Source organism: Microcaecilia unicolor, chromosome 2 (genome assembly GCF_901765095.1).
Source record: "Microcaecilia unicolor chromosome 2, aMicUni1.1, whole genome shotgun sequence".
NCBI lineage: Eukaryota > Metazoa > Chordata > Amphibia > Gymnophiona > Siphonopidae > Microcaecilia > Microcaecilia unicolor.
The window spans coordinates 478,884,196-478,905,363 of NC_044032.1; the positions used below are offsets into that span (position 1 = coordinate 478,884,196).

The 21,168-nt window shown below is 44.3% G+C and overlaps 1 protein-coding gene across 4 annotated transcripts in view; it reads left to right on the forward strand.

Annotated features, from left to right (window-relative positions):
- The window catches only part of ST3GAL5 (ST3 beta-galactoside alpha-2,3-sialyltransferase 5), a 337,169-nt gene that overhangs the window by 268,094 nt on the left and 47,907 nt on the right, over positions 1 to 21,168 (forward strand). The window lies entirely within an intron of this gene.

Here is a 21,168-nt window from a genome sequence, read left to right on the forward strand (position 1 = left end):
GTCGTCCTTAGAGATGGTCGTTCCTAGACTTGGTCGTTTCTGGTTTTCGGCGATAATGGAAACCAAGGACGCCCAGCTCAGAAACGACCAAATGCAAGCCCTTTGGTCATGGGAGGAGCCAGCATTCGTAGTGCACTGGTCCCCCTGACATGCCAGGACACCAACTGGGCACCCTAGGGGGCACTGCAGTGGACTTCATAAAATGCTCCCAGGAACATAGCTCCCTTACCTTATGTACTGAGCCCCCCAAACCCCACTACCCATAACTGTACACCACTACCATAGCCCTTACAGGTGAAGGGGGGCACCTAGATGTGGGTACAGTGGGTTTGTGGTGGGTTTTGGAGGGCTCACATTTACCACCACAAGTGTAACAGGTAAGGGGGGGGGAATGGGCCTGGTTCCACCTGCCTGAAGTGCACTGCACCCACTAAAACTGCTCCAGGGACCTGCATACTGCTGTGATGGACCTGAGTATGACATTTGAGCCTGGCATAGAGGCTGGCACAAAATATTTTTAAAGATTTTTTTTTTGAGGGTGGGAGGGGGTTAGTGACCACTGGGGGAGTAAGGGGAGGTCATCCCCGATTCTCTCCGGTGGTCATCTGGTCAGTTTGGGCATCTTTTTGTGCCTTGGTCATAAGGAAAACAGGACCAGGTAAAGTCGTCCAAGTGCTCGTCAGAGACACACTTTGTTTTTCCATTATGGGTCGAAGACGTCCATGTGTTAGGCATGCCCAAGTCCTGCCTTCACTACGCCTCCGGCACGCCCCCATGAACTTTGGCCTTCCCTGCGACGGGAAGCAGTTGGGGACATCCAAAATTGGCTTTTGATTATACCGATTTGGACGACCCTGTGAGAAGGACGCCCATCTTCCGATTTGTGTCGAAAGGTGGGCGCCCTTCTCTTTCAAAAAAATAAGCCTGAAAGTCAAACTCAGAAGAAAGATCAAGAGAAACAAACATGACAGTGAAAAGGTGATCCAAAGATGCCCGAATGGTGTTGTAGATGGAGACAAGAATAGTTTCAGTGCTGTGACAATTGCAGAAACCTGATTGGAAGGGGTGAAGAACATTGGAATTTTCAAAAAAATTATTTAATTGATATAAGATCAGCTTATCTAGGATCTTGCTAAAATTGGGAGATTGGAAATTGGATGAAAATTAGAAGCCTGGGAGGGGTCAAGATGAGGTTTCTTGAGCAGTGGAGTAACTGAAGTGTGTTTAAAAGCAAGCAGAATTTTACCAGAGGAAAGGCAAGAATAAAGTTGAGGCAGGAGAAGAGGAAGAAGGGGTTGAACAAGTCACTTAACCAGATGTGCTAGCCAAGGATCAGTGGAAGATAATGTAGAATTAAGGGAATGAATAACTTTATGAACAACAGTGGCAGAGGGCAATTTGAAAGCAGACCAGTTGGAGGGTGTGCCTGTAGTCAATACCTGGAAAGAAGGGGATGGGAAAGCAAGAGAAAGAACAGGTACTGATGAATATAAAAGTAGGCTCAGAGGCACCTATTTGGAGCCTATTCTATCGAGAAAAGTAGAGACCTACTTTTCTTTATAGAATACTAATGTAATAATTCAAACATGCACTTATATTTTAGGCATGACCACTTGCACCGGTCATAAAGCTGGTGTAAATGCTCAAACCTAGATTTTGGAAAAATGGTGCATAAATCCTATAATTCCATAATTTTATGCATGTAATTGTGCGCTCTGCCCAAACTTTGTTCTAGTCTAGAATATAGATGGCAAACTAGACTGCAGACAAGGTTGAATTGAAACGCATTGTAATACAGTTCAATTTCAAAAATGTTCCCAGTGTTTACTCACTGTGAATGAAATGCACTCCCCATGATTTCCTGATGGGGAGCGGCAGAAGTACATAGTGAGAATATTTTTTCCCTGATGAATGCACATACCCCACACTCCCACACAGACTTCTCCCTTTCTCCACTAGCCACCCAACCTCATCTGAGCTAGGTGCAGTCCTCTCACTCTCTTGGAATAGTGAGTGGTGTGTGGCGTTCAATCTCCTCTGTTATCCATTATCTCCTATTCTACTTCCCTGCTGCCTGTTGCAGCCCTCTCTCACTCTTACCCAGAGATTTTCTTGGACCTGATTTAGAGTTATTGCCTAGACTAATCATCTGGCTGAAAATAGACACCTACCTTTGGTGCCTGAGGGGGAGTAGTTATCAATGTGGGCTACTGTTGAGATGTTATTTTACCACTTATTTGTGCTATTTTAACTGGGGTTAACAATAAAGTAACCAGTTTTAACGGTTGCCCACAGTGATAATTTTCTCCATAAGTTATGAACTCAGCTTTTTTTTTTTTAATACCACCCCAGGTATTTCACTATGAATTATGTAGAAAGGTCATTTATACAATATTATGCAATCAGGTTATCTGAGAGAACTCTTGTTCTGTTGTAAAGTTCTGCTCAGAATACAGTTAAGCAATGTAAAGGTTTTCAAAACATTACATAAAAAAGCTTGACATTAAATAATATTCTGTACATAAAACTAAAGAATTAAAAAATAGGGGGGAAAAAACAGTCTGAAGACAGATGTTAGTGATGATGCACGAATGCAAAGAGCAAGAGTTGTACTACTACTACTACTACTACTATTTAGCATTTCTATAGCGCTACAAGGCATATGCAGCGCTGCACAAACATAGAAGAAAGACAGTCCCTGCTCAAAGAGCTTACAATCTAATAGACAAAAAATAAATAAAGTAAGCAAATCAAATCAATTAATGTGAACGGGAAGGAAGAGAGGAGGGTAGGTGGAGGCGAGTGGTTACGAGTCAAAAGCAATGTTAAAGATGTGGGCTTTCAGTCTAGATTTAAAGGTGGCCAAGGATGGGGCAAGACGTAGGGGCTCAGGAAGTTTATTCCAGGCGTAGGGTGCAGCGAGACAGAAGGCGCGAAGTCTGGAGTTGGCAGTAGTGGAGAAGGGAACAGATAAGAAGGATTTATCCATGGAACGGAGTGCACGGGAAGGGGTGTAGGGAAGGACGAGTGTGGAGAAATCATCATTCATTTGCTAGTTTTTAGTCCCAAATAAGCTCTTATTTAGTTGTTTGCCTTGGTCATTCGGAACACTCCCACTTCCACCCCTGCTGGTTTTCCTCGACTTTCTTTGTAGAAGGTGTGTGGATCCTTTCTCTTCTCCTGTTGTGCCCATGAACTTGCCATGCTTTGTTTTCCTTTTTACAGACATGGTAATATATGCCAAGTTGAGCACCCTCAATCAGAATAAGAAAACTTTTGTACACAAAACAAAAAAGTAATCTGAAGAGGGAGCCTTTTTCTGGTCTTAACCTTGAGCTTTTAACATCTTTGAGAATTCTCACGTTGTTCCAGAAAGAGGTACTACAACCTAGAAAGAATACTGTTCTGAACCAGTAGGTGTTATCCCTTCCTACCAGCAAGTGGAGGTAGTGAAAGCTGAATTCTACCAGTGACATCACCAGCATAAGCTGACAGTGCTCCTGTCCCTGGCATAGCTCCGCACGCTATTGACAACGGCCGTACAGTGTGGTTCAGTCTCAGGACCGTCTCTGGTTCAGCTCGGAGCTTTTCTCCAAAGCTCCCAGTCACACTTCTTAGTGCCACTGTGTGACTCTTTAGCTTGGTCCTGTGGGGCCTTGTCTGAAGGGTGCAGGTCTCCATCTCTCCCTCACCCCTCTTTCCTGTTCAGGTGTACTACCTCCCACAGGCTCCCTCTGCAGCTCCCAGTTTTTCCAAAAGTGCTCACTTCTGCAGCACATATTAAAAAAAAACAAAAAAACAATTGGTCTGGCTAGCTTTATGTACTTTGTCAGGGGCAAATGCTATGGTAAAGAATTAAGTAGGGAATTACCCTTTAGGCACCCCTAGAGAGAGCCAGGTACAGTAGAGATGCTGGAGCCCTGAGTCAAGGTAGGCCGGGGCAGTCAGACAGGCCTGTGTGTGCATCTGCCATGTGGTAGAGCATGCTGGTGGCACCCGCTGCATGGCCTTCAGATTCAGCAACTGAGCAGGGGTAGTGGATTATTATTCTAGTGTGTAAATGTGGACTCATTCAGTCTGTCTTTTCTCTATGTGAACATTTTACATGTGCTGTTCCCTTATCCCTTTAGCTCAAATAGATAAATTTACACAGTGTAGCTTCTAAGAGATATTGGCAGTTAGAATCCTCTTGTCTCTTCCAATTCACTTAGACTGGGAGGGCAAATTCCTGGTCATATGGCAGGCTTTTTGTTTCCTGTCCACCCCTGTGCAGGGAGAAGGGTCCCAATGGGGGCCCTGGTGGTTTTTGTCTGTAGAGCTTGATCCAGATAAGAACATAAGAATAGCCATACTGGGTCAGACCAGTGGTCCATCTAGCCCAGTATCCTGTTTCAACAGTGGCCAATCCAGGTCACAATTACCTGGCAGAAACCCAAATAGCAACATTCCATGCTACCAGTCCCAAGGCAAGCAGTGGCTTCCCCATGTCTGTTTCATTAACAGACTATGGACTTTTCCTTCAAGAACTTGTCCAAAACTTTTTTTAAACTCAGATACACTAGCCACTGTTACTACATCCTCCAGCAAAGAGTTCCAGAGCGTAACTATTCGTTGAGTGAAAAATATTTTCTCCTATTTGTTTTAAAAGTATTTCCATGTAACTTCATTGAGTGTCCCCCAGTCTTTATAGTTTTTGAAAAAGAGTGAAAAATCGATTCACTTTTACCCATTCTACACCACTCAGGATTTTGTAGACCTCAATCATATCTCCCTTCAGCCGTCAGATACTTAAGCAGACTTTGCACAGGTCCCCTCGTGGGACTAATCCTAGCCCTTACTCTCAGCCTCTTCGTGGGGGAGGGAGCCCTAGAGACCCCGTTTTGGGGTCTCAACGCTGTAGAACATATGTGGCCATTTCGGGGGTTCCGAGTTCTTCAGAGGGAGTGGAGAAGGACTCAGAGGTCCTCTTGGGCACCCAGTCTCCCGTGGATTCCAGTTCCAAGGACCCTCACTGTTGGGAGGCTATAGAAGAGCGATCCCATGGGTTCAGACCCTTTTGTCATGAGGAGCTGTCTCGTCTCTTACCTGAGGTTGCGGGTGCCTTGACTATGCTTAAGCATCCTGCAGGGAGCTCCTTGGGACCCCGAAGCATTTTCCACTCCATAAGGCCCTCATCTGCTTGATGATGGCGGAGTGGGTCCTTGGATGATCCCCTCAGGGTCACCAGGGCTCTTGCTCATCTCTGTGCCTTTGCTGAGGAGTTGGTGAAGTTTTGGGTCTTCCCAAAGGTAAACGCCTTGGTTACGGTGGACATGAAGGTGACCTCTGTACCTCTTCAAGGGGGCTCAACCTTTAGGGAATTACATGAAAGGTATGTGGAGCAGCAGCTCCACCTAGCCTTTTCAATAGGGGCTCCAGCATTCAGGCTGCTATTTGTGCCAGTTATATAGCTCCAAGCTGCATTGGTTCCAGCCTTTTTGGGCGGTCGTTCCATACAATTTGGTCCGTCTGCTTCCCGCTCAGTGGTGGCGTTGAGGGTCTCCATTGGTCGTGGCTTTGCCACTGGGGGCTGATACAACTTCCAAGAAGCTTTTGCGTTAGCTGCCCTTTTGAGGGCTCTTGCTATTTGGTGATGACTTGGAGAAGTTGATGATGGATATGGGGTAGGTGTGGCTCATCGTCTCCCTGAGCTGTGGAAATGGTTGTAAAACTCCGCGGCCCCGGGGCGAGACAAAATGCAGTCCCCCACTGGCCCGAGTCTTGTAAAGCTGCCTGGCACAGCTGCTGTCCTCCCTGTGCAGCTTTAAAAAAACTTGTCAGTCCACTGGGAAGTTCCTTGGCTCCCAAGATTCGATACACCTTGTAACCCACAAGGTAAAGTAAATATTGTAATCCACAAGGTAAAGAAAATATATACCAGGCAAACAATCCCTCCCCTTTAGAGTTCAGTCAGTTCACCTGTTTCTCCAGCACAGCTCCTCAGATGCACCTCTGTTTGTTTCAACCTCACCACTCTCTTTCTCCCTTGCTAACCAGTAAGAGGAGTGCAAGGATCCCACCCTTCTTTGTCAGCTCCACTCCTGACAACCTCCCACACGATCCTGGTTGAAACAAGTATTCCTCAAATCCCCCTCTGAGATAGCCACCTTCTTCCCTCTCTCACCAAGCCCCCCAAACCAGGCTCCTACATGTTTTTTATTTATTTTATTTATTTATTTATTTATTTATTTGTTTGTTTGTTTATTATTACATTTGTATCCCACATTTTCTTGCATAGCAGTAGGCTCAATGTGGCTTACAGGTTCCGGAGAGGAGAGTACCAACTCCGAGAATATGTGCAGAGTGGAAAACAGAGTAGCAGTAAACTCTCTACCTTTGGTTTTTGCCAAAGCAGAGATATCCATGGGCTCCTCTTGTTCACTCTCCTCCCTCTCTGCCGCCTCTTGTCACTCCATGGGTTCCTCTATCCACCTGTCTCCCAGCTGCTCCTCATTTCCCTGATAAGACCTGCTCAGATCCTCCTCCCTTCCCCTAGCTCCCTGGGACGGGTATTGCAAGCCACCCTCACCTGTCTTTCGCTGGGTTACCTCTGAGGGCTGCTGGTAATGGTAGTCCCTGATCCTAGTGTGTGGTTCTCTCAGGGGCTGCTGAGAATTGTAGTCCCTGATCCTAGCGTGTGGTTCTCTCAGGGGTTGTTGGGAGTTGTAGTCTTTACCTTTTCTCCACTCCGGGGAAAGTGATCCACTACTTTCCCTGAGGCTGGGTCCTCGAAGGACAGAACCGGGTCAGCCCTCGCCCATGGACCAGATTTGTTCCCCCTCCGGGTGCCCAACTCTCCCTCCTGTCCTCGTACCCTTCACATGGTGCACGGTGATCCTCAGTGTTAAAGGGGTGGGCTGCTTCAGGTCTGCTTGGCGCCTTTCAGCCTTAGGCATAAGGCAGAGTAGATCCTTCAAGCAGGGGTTCTTTTGAGGTCCCAAGTGAGCCAGGTCCTCTGGTCCCTTAGGCGGGACCACAGCACTTGGTCTGCCAAATGAGGGTGCGCCGGGTAACTCATTTCCGGTGGGAGGCAGGCTTTCTCCGACATTGAGCAGGTCCTCATCACCTCAGATCAGTGGGTTCTGGAGGTGGTCAAGAGGGGGTACTGCATGGAGTTTGCCCTTTCTGTGCAGCTCGGCTGTAAAGCTCTAGGCTGTCAGCCTTCAGCTTCTCTGTGATATGGGAGCAGTGGAACCTGTTCCACCTGCGGATCACGGGCCTGGACAGATACTATCTGTTTCATGGTCCCAAAGAAGGGTGGCTCCTTTTAGACTATACTGGACTACAAAGGGTCAATGTTTGCCTCAGAGTCCAACACTTTCGGATGGAGGCTCGGGCCATCACATCTATGCTACCAGGGCAGTTTTTGACTTCCCTGGACTTCATGGAGGCTTATCTCCTCATTCCCACTCCGCTTCTGTGTGCTGGGGCAGCATTTTCAATTTTAGACCTTGCCTTTTGGCCTGTCTATGGTGCTGCGGACGTTCTCCAAAGTGATGGTGATTGTTGCTATCTTCAGCGCCAGGAGTTTCGGGTTCACCCATATGCGGATGACTGGCTGATTCAAGCGGATTCAGTGGCGGAGGCCAGTCAGGCCGCCGCTCAGGTCATCTCATCTCTCTTGGAGTCTCGGGTTTGAGTTGTGAATTGATCCAAGAGCCACATCACTCCGTCTCAGGTTCTCAAGTACCTAGGAGTTCACTTTGATATGAGCCAGGAAATGGTTTGCCTTCTGAAGGAACGAGTGGAGAAGCTACAGGCACAGAGGTGCTGGTTATGCAAGCTTCCATAGCCCATGGTCTGAAACTATTTGCAGCTTCTGGGCTTCATGGCTGTGACTCTGAAGACGATGCCATGGGCGAGGACTCGCATTCACTTTCTGCAGCAGGACCTGTTGTCCTTGTGGGGCCGGCCTCTCTGGATTCCATCATTCTCTCCTGTTCATGAACAGGGCGAGGATTACTCTGGCCTGATGGGACAGTCTGGTGAGCTTTTTGAGAGGGGTCCCTCTGGATTATTCTAAGTGGGTGCTGGTCACCCCGGATGCAAATCTCCTCAGTTGGGGAGATCGCTGTCTTGGGCATGTGACACAGGGCATCTGATCAAGCCAGGAGGTGTCCTGGTCCATCATCTGTCTACAGACCCAGGCGGTCTGTCTGGCTCTGCAGATATTTCAGCTGTCCTTGGAAGGGAAAGCAGAGTGATGTCGGACAGTTCCACAGCAGTGGTGTACATCAACAAGCAGGATCGAATCAGGAGTCTGGCGGGGGCCCTGGAGGGGCAAGTCTGTTGGTGGATGGAGATGCATCCACAGGATCTCTCAGCAGTTCATACTGCGGGCAATGACGATGTCGCTCTTTCCAGGATCTGGGAGAATGGGATCTAGGACTTAGGCTTTCCAGCTCATTAAGGACTGCTGGTGGCCTCCTCAGTTCAACTTGATGGCATCCAGAGCCAATGCGAATGCGGAGTGCCTTTTCAGTCGCCTAGGGACCTGGCCTCTCAGGGGATAGATGCCGTGGTACGGCCTTGGCCAGTAGTTGAGACTTTCTATATCTTCCTTCCATGGTTTCTCTATATCTTTCATGATCTCTCTATATCTTCCCTCAGTGGCCTCTCATTGGCCGCTTGTTGCTCAGGATTGTGCATCATCCTCATCTGGTTTTGCTGTGGTGTCAGATTGGCCTCGCAGACCTTGGTATGTGGCTCTCTCGCATCTGCTGGTGGAGGACCCAAGGGTTGGGGTTTTCTCTAGCAAGGGCCAGTAGAGATGGAAGATCCGTATCACTTTTGGCTTACAGTATGGCCATTGAGAGGCAATGGTTAGAGAAGCATGGGTATTTCCCCACAGTGACTTCTAACCTGCTTCATTCCAGGAAGTCCTTTACATCCCTATCTGGTGCAGGAAATGGTTCCTATCTCCCTGGAGGGCTCATGTCCCCAATGTACTCAGTTTTCTGCAGCAGGGCCTGAAATAGGGGGGCTGGCCTTGAGCTTCCTGAGTGTCCAGGTGGCTGCATTGTCCAGCTGTCCAGGAGAAGGTGAAGGGCATCTCTGACTTGGCATAGTGAGGTAGCTCTGTTTCTGAAGGGGGTGGTGCATCTGCACCCCTCTCTTTGTCCTTCCTTTCCTTCTTGAGATGACAATCTGGTCCAACAGGTGCTGTCTGAGGCTCAATTTTAGTCCCTTCACTTGGCTTTCTTCAAGAATCTAACCCTCAAGACGATATTTTTGGTGACCATCATCTCTGTTAGAAGGGTTTCAGAATTGCAGGCCCTATCGTGTTGGGATCCCTATCTCTCTTTCTCGGAGGATTCCTTGTCCTTGCACGCAGTATCATCCTTTTTTCCAAGTTTGTTTTTCCCTCCTCTGTGGTGCATGGATCGTCACTGGAGGATCAGAGGCTTCAGAAGCTGGACGTTCAGAGGACGCTGCTCAGGTACCTCAAGGAGATGAATGAGTTTTGTGTCTCGGACTACTTCTTTGTAACTTTCCAAGGCCCTCAGAAGGGCCAGGTGGCCTCGAAGGGCTCCTTTGTGAGGTGGGTTAAGGCGGCTATTGAGTCCACTTACATCAGTAAGAGTCATCTGGTGCCTCAGGGGCTTTAAGCCTACTCTACTAGTGGCAGTTCCTCCTGAGAAGATCTGCAGGGCAGTGACTTTGTCATTGCTTCGTTCCTTTGCTGAGCACTACAGATCGGATGCACTGGCCAGAGTCTGCTCAGACTTTGTCAGAACCGTCATTCAGGGAGCCTTGTCTTCCCCCACCCAATAGATCGGCTTTGATACATCCCATTGTTTCAGAACAGTGGAGCTGAAGCTGAGAAAGGAGAAATTGTCTTTCCTGATAATTTTCTCTTCTTTAGTCAGCAGCAGTCTTCTGAAGTCCTGCCTTTGGAAGATCTTTGCCTGAGGTTCTGGGTGTGTGTGCTCTAATCTTCCTTTTCAGTGCTTAAAAAAAGAGAAATTCATTTTATGATTGGCAGTCATGTGGGTTCCCGTGATATGGTTATATCCTGGTATGGAAAAGACTACATATGAACAAGTCGTGTTTACATCTGGCTCCCACATTTCACGCTAAATGACACACTGTTTATTTACTGCTCTAATTCTTACTACTTCTGCTCAGTATATGTCAGGTTACCGGCCCTGAGTTTATTTTGAGTTTTCTTTCCTTCACTCAGTTTAATTTTATTGTTTTGACTGGATAAAAGCAAGTTTTTGTCTCCCTGCACTTTTCAAGCAAGAAACCGCTCTCTTTCCTGTGATGAGCTGGATCTACAACAACAACAAAAGAAAAAGCTTCCAGTGATCTGCATCAATTGGATCATCAAACATAAGAATTCAGAAACTGCATAATGATGAAAACATAACTGTAGTTCCTTGAGTTAAAGTTCATATCTTTAACCTAATGTCAGCAGGCCACCCCCTCCAGGCCTTCCTGCAGGTATGAACTCGGCTTGACCCTGGAAGGGCCCTTCCCTGGATACAGCACTCCCAGAAGCAGACTCCAAAAATATGCTTAAAACCGTTTTATTCCATCAGCAAGGCCAAGACATTTCCTCATCCAGACACAGTCCTTGGTTACAGCACATATCCCCCCTTGTTCCTTCCCCCCGCTGGCCACAGTTTCTGGATATAGTTTAAATCATTCACTGCTTCCCCAGCATGGCCTGATTCCTGGACACAGTTTAAATCACTCACTGTTTCACCAGCATGGCAGTGTTCTGAACACTGTTCAAGTCACTCACTGTTTCCCCAGCATGGCACCACTTCTGGACACAGTTTAAATTACTCACTGCTTCGTAGCATGGCAAGACTTCTGGACACAGTTTAACTCACTCACTGCTTCCCCAGCATGGCATGACTTCTGGACACAGTTTAACTCACTCGCTGCCTCCCCAGCATGGCATGACTTCTGGACACTGTTCAAGTCACTACCTGTTTCTCCAGCCCGGTCTGACTTCTTGCCACAGCTGAAATCATTCACTGCTTTACAGCATGGCACCTCTCTCCCCCTTGAGTGGAACAGCTGCTTAACATTTCCTCCAAGCTTTCCCCAGCCTTGAAGAAGCTTTGTTATGAAGCCTTTCAACTTCTTCCCTTGTACCTGAGCTAGAGCATCAATCTCCATGGGCTCACTTCCCCAGTCATCTTGAGCTTGGATCTCCTTTCTGACCTCTTTCTCCACCTCCCATTCCATGGGTTCCTTTCCCTTTATGGTCCCCAGTTGGTCCTCTCCCTCCTGATTATTCCTCAGCCAATCCCCCTCCTCTCTCTCGGGATCCTGGGACTTGTAGTTCCCTTGCTGCTCCATTTCCTTGCCCCCCAGGGGTTCTTGGGAACTGTAGTCCTCCTCCCTTCTCTGGCTCTTGGGAAACTTATGCCTCCATGGGGGCATGGCTTCCCAGCCCCTAGGGTCCTGGGACTTATAGTTGGAATCCCGGGTATGAAACCTACCCATCTTGCTCCTCTCCTGGATCCCTTCTTCCCTTACCCTCAGGGGTTCCTCACTCTATATTATCACTAAATTTCTGATACCCTGCAGAAGCTCCCCTCAATTAAACTTCCAATAATCTCACAGAAGTGAAATACAGTCTTTAAATCGATGTCTCTAGTGAACAGAAATGCCTGCTAGATATCAGATAATGGACTTTAAAACTATTTTACCTTGTTTTAAGATATAAAAGTATAAAATATAAATAGAAAAGCAGTTCTACTGAATGAATACATAATCTATCAGAGAATCTCAACTTTTCTACTTCACTGTCTGTGAAATTAACATTCCCCTGTTAATTGCTGCCAGAGACAGGGGCATATTTTCAAAGCACTTAGACTTACAAAGTTCCATAGTAACCTATGGGACTTTGTAAGTCTAAGTGCTTTGAAAATGATCCCCAAAGTGGCCTTTTATTTTACTGACTAGATAGAAAGTTCTGAAATCTTACCTATTTTAATACAAAAATCAGCTCTAGCCAAATAAAGATCTTCAAACACCCTAGTAATCTGGGGAAAAAGATACAACCGCCTCAAGAAAACAGTGTTTCTGACTTAAGACTGTTTAAGTGCACAAAAAGAGCTAAACAATAAAATGAAGCAACACTCTGAGATGAATAAAGGTATGTAAATGTATCTATCATGTATAACCCATAGCCTTACAAAACTACCTCACCAATCCACACAGTTATTACAGTCCACCTCTATCCTGCCTAACACCTTCCTTCTCTCTTCCCTTACCTAATCTTTGAACATTACTAATTGTATCTGATATCATGGAATGATTATGTCATAACCAAACTCTGTAAGCCATATTGAACCTGCAAATAGGTGGGAAAATGTGGGATACAAATGCAATAAATAAAATAAAATATCAAGATTTAAGTTTTGTGGAAATTTAAAACAAGCATTGTGGAAGCTTTTCTCATAGCTGCATTCCAAGACGTGGTTAAGGTCAATCACTTTCCTTTGTCTCACTCAATTCACCTCCCCTCTCCATTGCCTGCAGTAATTCCAAACCGGCAACTTGAAAAAGAGATTTGTGCATTTGTAACCTTCCTTCAAACAACAAACAGAGGAAATTGATGCATCTATGAAAATGAGAGCTAGACTGTGGCCTGTCTTCTGCTCTCAACTCTCCCTTCACAGCTGCACGACTAAGGAAGAACGGTAGCATAAGTTTTGTGGAGATTTAAAACAAGCACTGTGGTAGCTTTTTCTCATAGCTGCATTCCAATCTTAAGGTCAACTACTTTCCTGTCTTACAAATACCTATCCTGTTCAGCTCACCTCTCCCTCCCCTCTCCATTGCTTGAAGTAATTCTAAGCCAGCAACTTGAAAAAGAGAACTGTCTGCATTTGTAACCTTCCTTCAAATAGCAAACTAAGGAAACTGTCAAATCCATGAACATGAGAGCTACACTGTGGACTGTAGCCCACTCTAAACTCTCCCTTCACAGCTGTATGACTGACTATGGCTTTTCTACTTCATGATAATACTATGGATAATGGGGTTACAAGCCGCCTCAATCAACGAGTGGATCAAAATCCCTGTACTTATTACAGCAAGATCACGCCCCCCCCCCTCACCAACTGGAAAGACCAAACTATAAAAACCAAAACAAACTAGATATCAACACCCTAACCAATACTAAAAAGATAAGCACAAATGTCAATCACAATGGCCACAACATCAAAAAAGAATGCACAGACATTTGCAGACTTTTAAGAACACCAACATCAACATTGATACATATGTACCCATTCCTATTGGTTACATAAATGCGAGATCAGCGATTAACAAGTTAACCGTAATTAGAGACTGGATTGAAACCGAGCAATTAGGTATACTATTCATAACGGAAATGTGGCTGCAAATGCGAGACGACCCAATACTGCTTGACTTATGCCCACCGGGATATAAAATAACACACATCAACAGAACTAAAAAGAAAGGTAGTGGGGTCGCCTTAATATACAAATCCTTCTTTACAGTAGAAACCATAGCTGAACATATATCCCCTGCAAATGAAATCATGGCATGCAAAATCACAGACTCACATTAATTGATCAATTATGCAGTATACTTTTCTACCACCCGCCTGGAAGATGGTCCAACATCTAGGATGACTTTATGGACTTGATATCAAATATATGTACAAACTTCTCAAATGTCCTTCTACTAGGTGCTTGTCTAGGTACACCTAGACAAGCAAATGATACCAACACCAGGCTTCTAGCAAACTTTCTGAACCAATGGAACTTCAAAACAGTACCAGCCACCTCATTTCATGTAAAAGGTCATCAATTAGACATACTAGCTTACAGATTCTTAGCCAATAACAACCATATAATAGAGAATCATAACTGGGCAGAGGTGCCATGGCCAGACCATAACCATCTCGCCTTCACACTTCAGTGGAACGAGAACGGCAAAAACAGAGAACCGAGGACACCACACACTGCCCTAACCAGAGGAAAAGTGGACAGCCATAGCTTCTGGTCAACAGCGATGAATGACCAAACAAACATAACACCCACTAACATTCACTTCATGAGAAACTGGGACAAACTAAATGGAAACACATTAAACGAAATAGCACCACTCAAAATGAAAAGTGCGCCCCTGGTTCAATGAGGAGCTATTAGAGATGGAAAAACTGTGCAGGAAACTGGAAAGAAAATGGGCCAAAAACAAATCGGACATGAACAAAACCATAAGTACATAAGTACATAAGTAGTGCCATACTGGGAAAGACCAAAGGTCCATCTAGCCCAGCATCCTGTCACCGACAGTGGCCAATCCAGGTCAAGGGCACCTGGCATGCTCCCCAAACATAAAAACATTCAAGACAAGTTATACCTAAAAATGCGGAATTTTTCCAAGTCCATTTAATAGCGGTCTATGGACTTGTCCTTTAGGAATCTATCTAACCCCTTTTTAAACTCCGTCAAGCTAACCGCCCGTACCACGTTCTCCGGCAACGAATTCCAGAGTCTAATTACACGTTGGGTGAAGAAAAATTTTCTCCGATTCGTTTTAAATTTACCACACTGTAGCTTCAACTCATGCCCTCTAGTCCTAGTATTTTTGGATAGCGTGAACAGTCGCTTCACATCCACCCGATCCATTCCACTCATTATTTTATACACTTCTATCATATCTCCCCTCAGCCGTCTCTTCTCCAAGCTAAAAAGCCCTAGCCTTCTCAGCCTCTCTTCATAGGAAAGTCGTCCCATCCCCACTATCATTTTCGTCGCCCTTCGCTGTACCTTTTCCAATTCTACTATATCTTTTTTGAGATACGGAGACCAGTACTGAACACAATACTCCAGGTGCGGTCGCACCATGGAGCGATACAGCGGCATTATAACATCCGCACACCTGGACTCCATACCCTTCCTAATAACACCCAACATTCTATTCGCTTTCCTAGCCGCAGCAGCACACTGAGCAGAAGGTTTCAGCGTATCATCGACGACGACACCCAGATCCCTTTCTTGATCCGTAACTCCTAACGCGGAACCTTGCATAACGTAGCTATAATTCGGGTTCCTCTTACCCACATGCATCACTTTGCACTTGTCAACATTGAACTTCATCTGCCACTTGCACGCCCAATCTCCCAGTCTCGCAAGGTCCTCCTGTAATCGTTCACATTCCTCCTGCGACTTGACGACCCTGAATAATTTTGTGTCATCGGCGAATTTAATTACCTCACTAGTTATTCCCATCTCTAGGTCATTTATAAATACATTAAAAAGCAACGGACCCAGCACAGACCCCTGCGGGACCCCACTAACTACCCTCCTCCACTGAGAATACTGGCCACGCAATCCTACTCTCTGCTTCCTATCTTTCAACCAGTTCTTAATCCATAATAATACCCTACCTCCGATTCCATGACTCTGCAATTTCTTCAGGAGTCTTTCGTGCGGCACTTTGTCAAACGCCTTCTGAAAATCCAGATATACAATATCAACCGGCTCCCCATTGTCCACATGTTTGCTTACCCCCTCAAAAAAATGCATTAGATTGGTGAGGCAAGACTTCCCTTCACTAAATCCGTGCTGACTTTGTCTCATCAGTCCATGTTTTTGTATATGCTCTGCAATTTTATTCTTAATAATAGCCTCCACCATCTTGCCCGGCACCGACGTCAGACTCACCGGTCTATAATTTCCCGGATCTCCTCTGGAACCCTTCTTAAAAATCGGAGTAACATTGGCTACCCTCCAGTCTTCCGGTACTACACTCGATTTTAGGGACAGATTGCATATTTCTAACAGTAGCTCCGCAAGTTCATTTTTTAGTTCTATTAATACTCTGGGATGAATACCATCAGGTCCCGGTGATTTACTACTCTTCAGCTTGCTGAACTGACCCATTACATCCTCCAAGGTTACAGAGAATTCGTTTAGTTTCTCCGACTCCCCCGCTTCAAATATTCTTTCCGGCACCGGTGTCCCCCCCCAAATCCTCCTCGGTGAAGACCGAAGCAAAGAATTCATTTAATTTCTCCGCTACGGCTTTGTCCTCCCTGATCGCCCCTTTAACACCATTTTCGTCCAGCGGCCCAACCGACTCTTTGGCCGGTTTCCTGCTTTTAATGTATCTAAAAAAATTTTTACTATGTATTTTTGCTTCCAACGCTAATTTCTTCTCAAAGTCCTTTTTTGCCCTCCTTATGTCCGCTTTGCATTTGGCTTGGCATTCCTTATGATCTATCCTGTTACTTTCAGTTGGTTCTCTTCTCCACTTTCTGAAGGATTGTTTTTTGGCTCTAATGACTTCCTTTATCTTACTGTTTAGCCACGCCGGCTGACGTTTAGTCTTTTTTCCCTTTTTTCTAATACGTGGAATATATTTGTCCTGAACCACATGGAGGAAAGCCCTAAGCAAGTACAAACATACCATAAAAAGTACAAAAGTGGAATACTATAGTATATACATGCACCCAGAAGAGATAAACACGAAAAAAAAATATATGAACTAATGAAAAATGTACTGAACACACAAGCTCTGCTAATGTCAAACAAAAAACCACCAACAGCAGATGAGCTCGCACAATATTTCAAAGAAAAAATAATAAAAATAAGATCAATCCTAGCTTCAACACAAACAACACTCATACTTTTCTTACACGAATGTGAAATCAATGAGGACCACATCAAGGCAGACAGAATCTGGTCCACCTTTTAAGATACCAAGAACCAGCTCAGTTAAAGCACTACTGACAAAATATGCACACCCCAATTGCCTACTAGACAGCTGCCCAAACTACATGATAGAAAACCTACCAGATTGGTTCATCAAATGCTTAACTGAACACATAGAATATATGTTCTCAAAAGGCCATTTCCCTTCTGACAAGGGCAACGTCATATTCACTTCAATCCCTAAAGATGCCACCAGAAAGATCAGTGAACTCACTAATTATAGACCAGTGGCATCAATATCACTGCTGACAGAAACAATGGCGGGACTAGTAGCACAACATTTAATGGAATATCTAATGCACTACTCAGTCCTTCACAGCTCTCAATCAGGCTTCAGACCATGCTATATCACTGAACCAGTCATAACCACACTGATCACAAAATTCAGAAGACTAATAAGCCAAGGCCAGTCAATACTACTACTTTAATTCGATACGTCACTCGCCTTCAACCTAGTAGATCACACAATACTAATGACCCTGCTGGACAACATAAGAATAACTGGAACAGTAGCAGCCTGGTTCAGTGGTTTTCTAAGAACTAGATCCTACCTTTTCAACATGTCCAATGAATTTTCAGCCTCCTTGATACCTGAATTCAGGGTCCCTCAGGGTTCCCCAATATCATCAATATTATTCAATGTCCTGATGGCTCCACTTGGCAAGAAACTTGAAAAAATGGATTTAAACCCAGTTATATATGCAGTCAATGTTACCATCTGCATACCTATTAACAACAGCATCACAGAGATACTGGGTAAAGCTAAGAAAGGACGCAACCTCTTGGAAAATGGGGCCACAACTGTCAAACTTATACTGAATTGAAATAAAACCAAACTCCTGGTTTTATCCAGCCAGCATAATCCCACTACTTACCAAAACCTCATAATAGATCAACAATCTTACACAATCGAAACAGAAATAAAAATAGTAGGAATCATTCTCAACAAACATCTGACCCTTGAAGACCAAGTTGATGCAATCACATCAAAAAGCTTCAAAACACTATTGAAACTGAGAGACTATTTCACCAGACAGTCATTCCGTCTTATAGTGCAGACGCTGATATTGTAGACTACTGTAATGCAGGATATGTATGCTAGAAAACCTACTATGATCATTGCAGACCATCCAAAACATAGCAGTGAGATTGATATACAAAAAGTCGAAATATGATAGAGCAATATATATATTGTTTGGTTTAGTTGCACTGCCTGCAAGATAGCACAAGAATTTGGGTTGTGGCATTTTGATGTTAAGAAGATGCACCTTTGTTTGTTGGTTTATGCTTGAGCACAAGATGCAAACAAGCAGGTGCTGTTATGATAAGCATGTGACTGCCCTTTGAAAGTGAGGTATCCTATGATCTGCTCAAAGCAGGTAACCAATTTCACTTAACTAACCAATAAATTTAAAGCAGAATAACTTTCCTTAACCACCTTATTTCTAGGTTTACCTAGCTAGAGACCAAAGTAGTAAGCTGCACTAACTTTTAGAGCAGTGGCTAATTCCTAATTTTCCTTTGATCTTACTCCCAGTGCAGTAAGAATTTTTAATGTGATTAAATCAGTGGTAAAATGTCTATACTAAAGGGTAATGTAGTGGTTATTTATAGTGCTTTCATAAATTAGTTTTAAATTACTCCTGTTGTAAACTGCGAATTGTTTGCACTTTTTAACTTTTTCATTGCACTGAATCTTTACTAACTTAACAAAAGGAGTTTGATAAATATATATGAAGATAGTTTGGAGGTGTCCCTTTAAATTGGTGGAAAACAAATGCTTTCACCCCATATACAATTTAAATCTTAACAAATGGAACCTCAAACCTCCTAACAGGGAACAATACCAAAGTACTACCAATCCCTTGTATAAACAGGAGTAAGTTAATATCATAGGTTCCTATTTAAGGAAGAAAAAGAGAAAAAAATCCCAACGCAAAAACTCATGCTACATGAGAAAACAGTATGGGATAAAAAAACTCTCTTTCCCTCTTAAAAAATATATAAATTATAAATTAAACGGACACCAAAAAACCAAACTACCCAAAACTGACCCCAGCCAGTAACAGACTACCTAAAGAAGCCCCCCTGGGAGGAAAAAAGCCTGAAGTTCAATTAAAGGTAACATAAAGCCTCAGATATATACTTAAAGGAACCTTCTCTATCCTACCGAAATATATAGCAAACCAAGTTTACTTAACTTAATCCAGGCGTAACAGCTTCAGGAATATTCCAATCAAAAATCCCCCCCAAAAGGACTCCGGAGCCTTACAAAATTTCTGCAGCGGCGGAAAAACGCCGACCCTTCAACAAGAGCGCCTTCTTTCGCCAACCTCGTGGCTGCTTCAGGAAGGGCGCTTCACATCCATCTGGAAAAATAAAACCATATTAGCACTGAAAACTAAAGCGTCAGTCGTATGGATCCCAAAGATGGTGCAGGAGCAAGGACTCCAATTCTGATTGAGTTTTTTAAAGGAAACGTGTCGTAACATCATGACGTCATAACGTAAAAACGTCATTACGTTACATGTCCAATCCTGATGTCCAGGGTCATAGAACATAGGCATTGTATTACTAATGCCAAGATGGAGGCACCTATGACTCGTCATTGTGAACAAGCTCAACATCGGTTTAACCAGTTGCAGTGTATGATCATTGATCAAGTACTCATGGGTAAGAGAGGGGGGGATTTAAAAACAATTCTATGGCGTAAGGAACAACACTGGATCTACACACTTAAAACAGTTGCTCCTCAAGGGTTAAATAGAAACATCGAGTGGAATGCTTATTATTAATGAGGTGCTACTGGGGAGGTGTGGTCTCCTTCGCCTTTTGGACATCAGGATTGGACATGTAACGTAATGACATTTTTACGTTATGACGTCATGACGTTACGACACGTTTCCTTTAAAAAACTCAATCTGAATTGGAGTCCTTGCTCCTGCACCATCTTTGGGATCCATACGACTGACGCTTTAGTTTTCAGTGCTAATATGGTTTTATTTTTCCAGATGGATGTGAAGCGCCCTTCCTGAAGCAGCCACGAGGTTGGCGAAACAAGGCGCTCTTGTTGAGGGGCGGCGTTTTTTCGCCGCTGCAGAAATTTTGTAAGGCTCCGGAGTCCTTTTGGGGGGGATTTTTGATTGGAATATTTCTGAAGCTGTTACGCCTGGATTAAGTTAAGTAAACTTGGTTTGCTATATATTTCGGTAGGATAGAGAAGGTTCCTTTAAGTATATATCTGAGGCTTTATGTTACCTTTAATTGAACTTCAGGCTTTTTTCCTCCCAGGGGGGCTTCTTTAGGTAGTCTGTTACTGGCTGGGGTCAGTTTTGGGTAGTTTGGTTTCTTGGTGTCCGTTTAATTTATAATTTATATATTTTTTTAAGAGGGAAAGAGAGTTTTTTATCCCATACGGTTTTCTCATGTAGCATGAGTTTTTGCGTTGGGATTTTTTTCTCTTTTTCTTCCTTAAATAGGAACCTATGATATTAACTTACTCCTGTTTATACAAGGGATTGGTAGTACTTTGGTATTGTTCCCTGTTAGGAGGTTTGAGGTTCCATTTGTTAAGATTTAAATTGTATATGGGGTGAAAGCATTTGTTTTCCACCAATTTAAAGGGACACCTCCAAACTATCTTCCTATATATTTATCAAACTCCTTTTGTTAAGTTGGTATATTTTCTACAGAGTTTGTATTCTCCTATAGTAGTTAGAGTTTTACTGAATCTTTACTCCCATTTCAAGCTTTTCTGGTATCTCAATAGGCCCTTGGACCTCCCTCACCCACGTTAAGGATTGGGAGGCAGGGCTCATACCCATTCGCTTCTGTCTCTAGCAGCACCATCTTATAAAAGGGTGGAGCATGGCACCTAGCAGTTCCATGGGATGCACCACTAGGCGTCAGTATGCTCAGTAACAGAAGCACTTTCAATATGGGCGTACTGACCCCTAGTAGTACATCTGCCATTTTACAAGAAGATGGTAAAAGGAACTGGACACCAGACTATCTGCTTTACTTGGGCATCATTCCATACCACCAAAAGCTCTGATTGAGGACCTCCCTGTGTCAGGTGCCTGGACCAGGGATACCCTGGATCAGATAACCCTAGGGGGGACAGGAATCGGGGGGGGGGGCACACTGGGCCACCAGCAATTTTTGAATGGGCTTTTTGTGGTTGTCTCCCTTCCTGTCAAGGTGTGATCCAGTTCTCGTTCATGCATTTAAAGAAAGTGAAACAGAATGCCCGGTGCAGTAAACTACAATAGATTACAGTGGTGGTGGTGTGCACTATGTTTTGTCAGTGCACTTTTTTTTTTTAACGTTGTGATAATGGAGTAAAAACAAATCTTTTCAGCTTGTGCATAAGAATGTTGTGCACTGAAGTTTAGCGCATTGTTCCAACCCACCT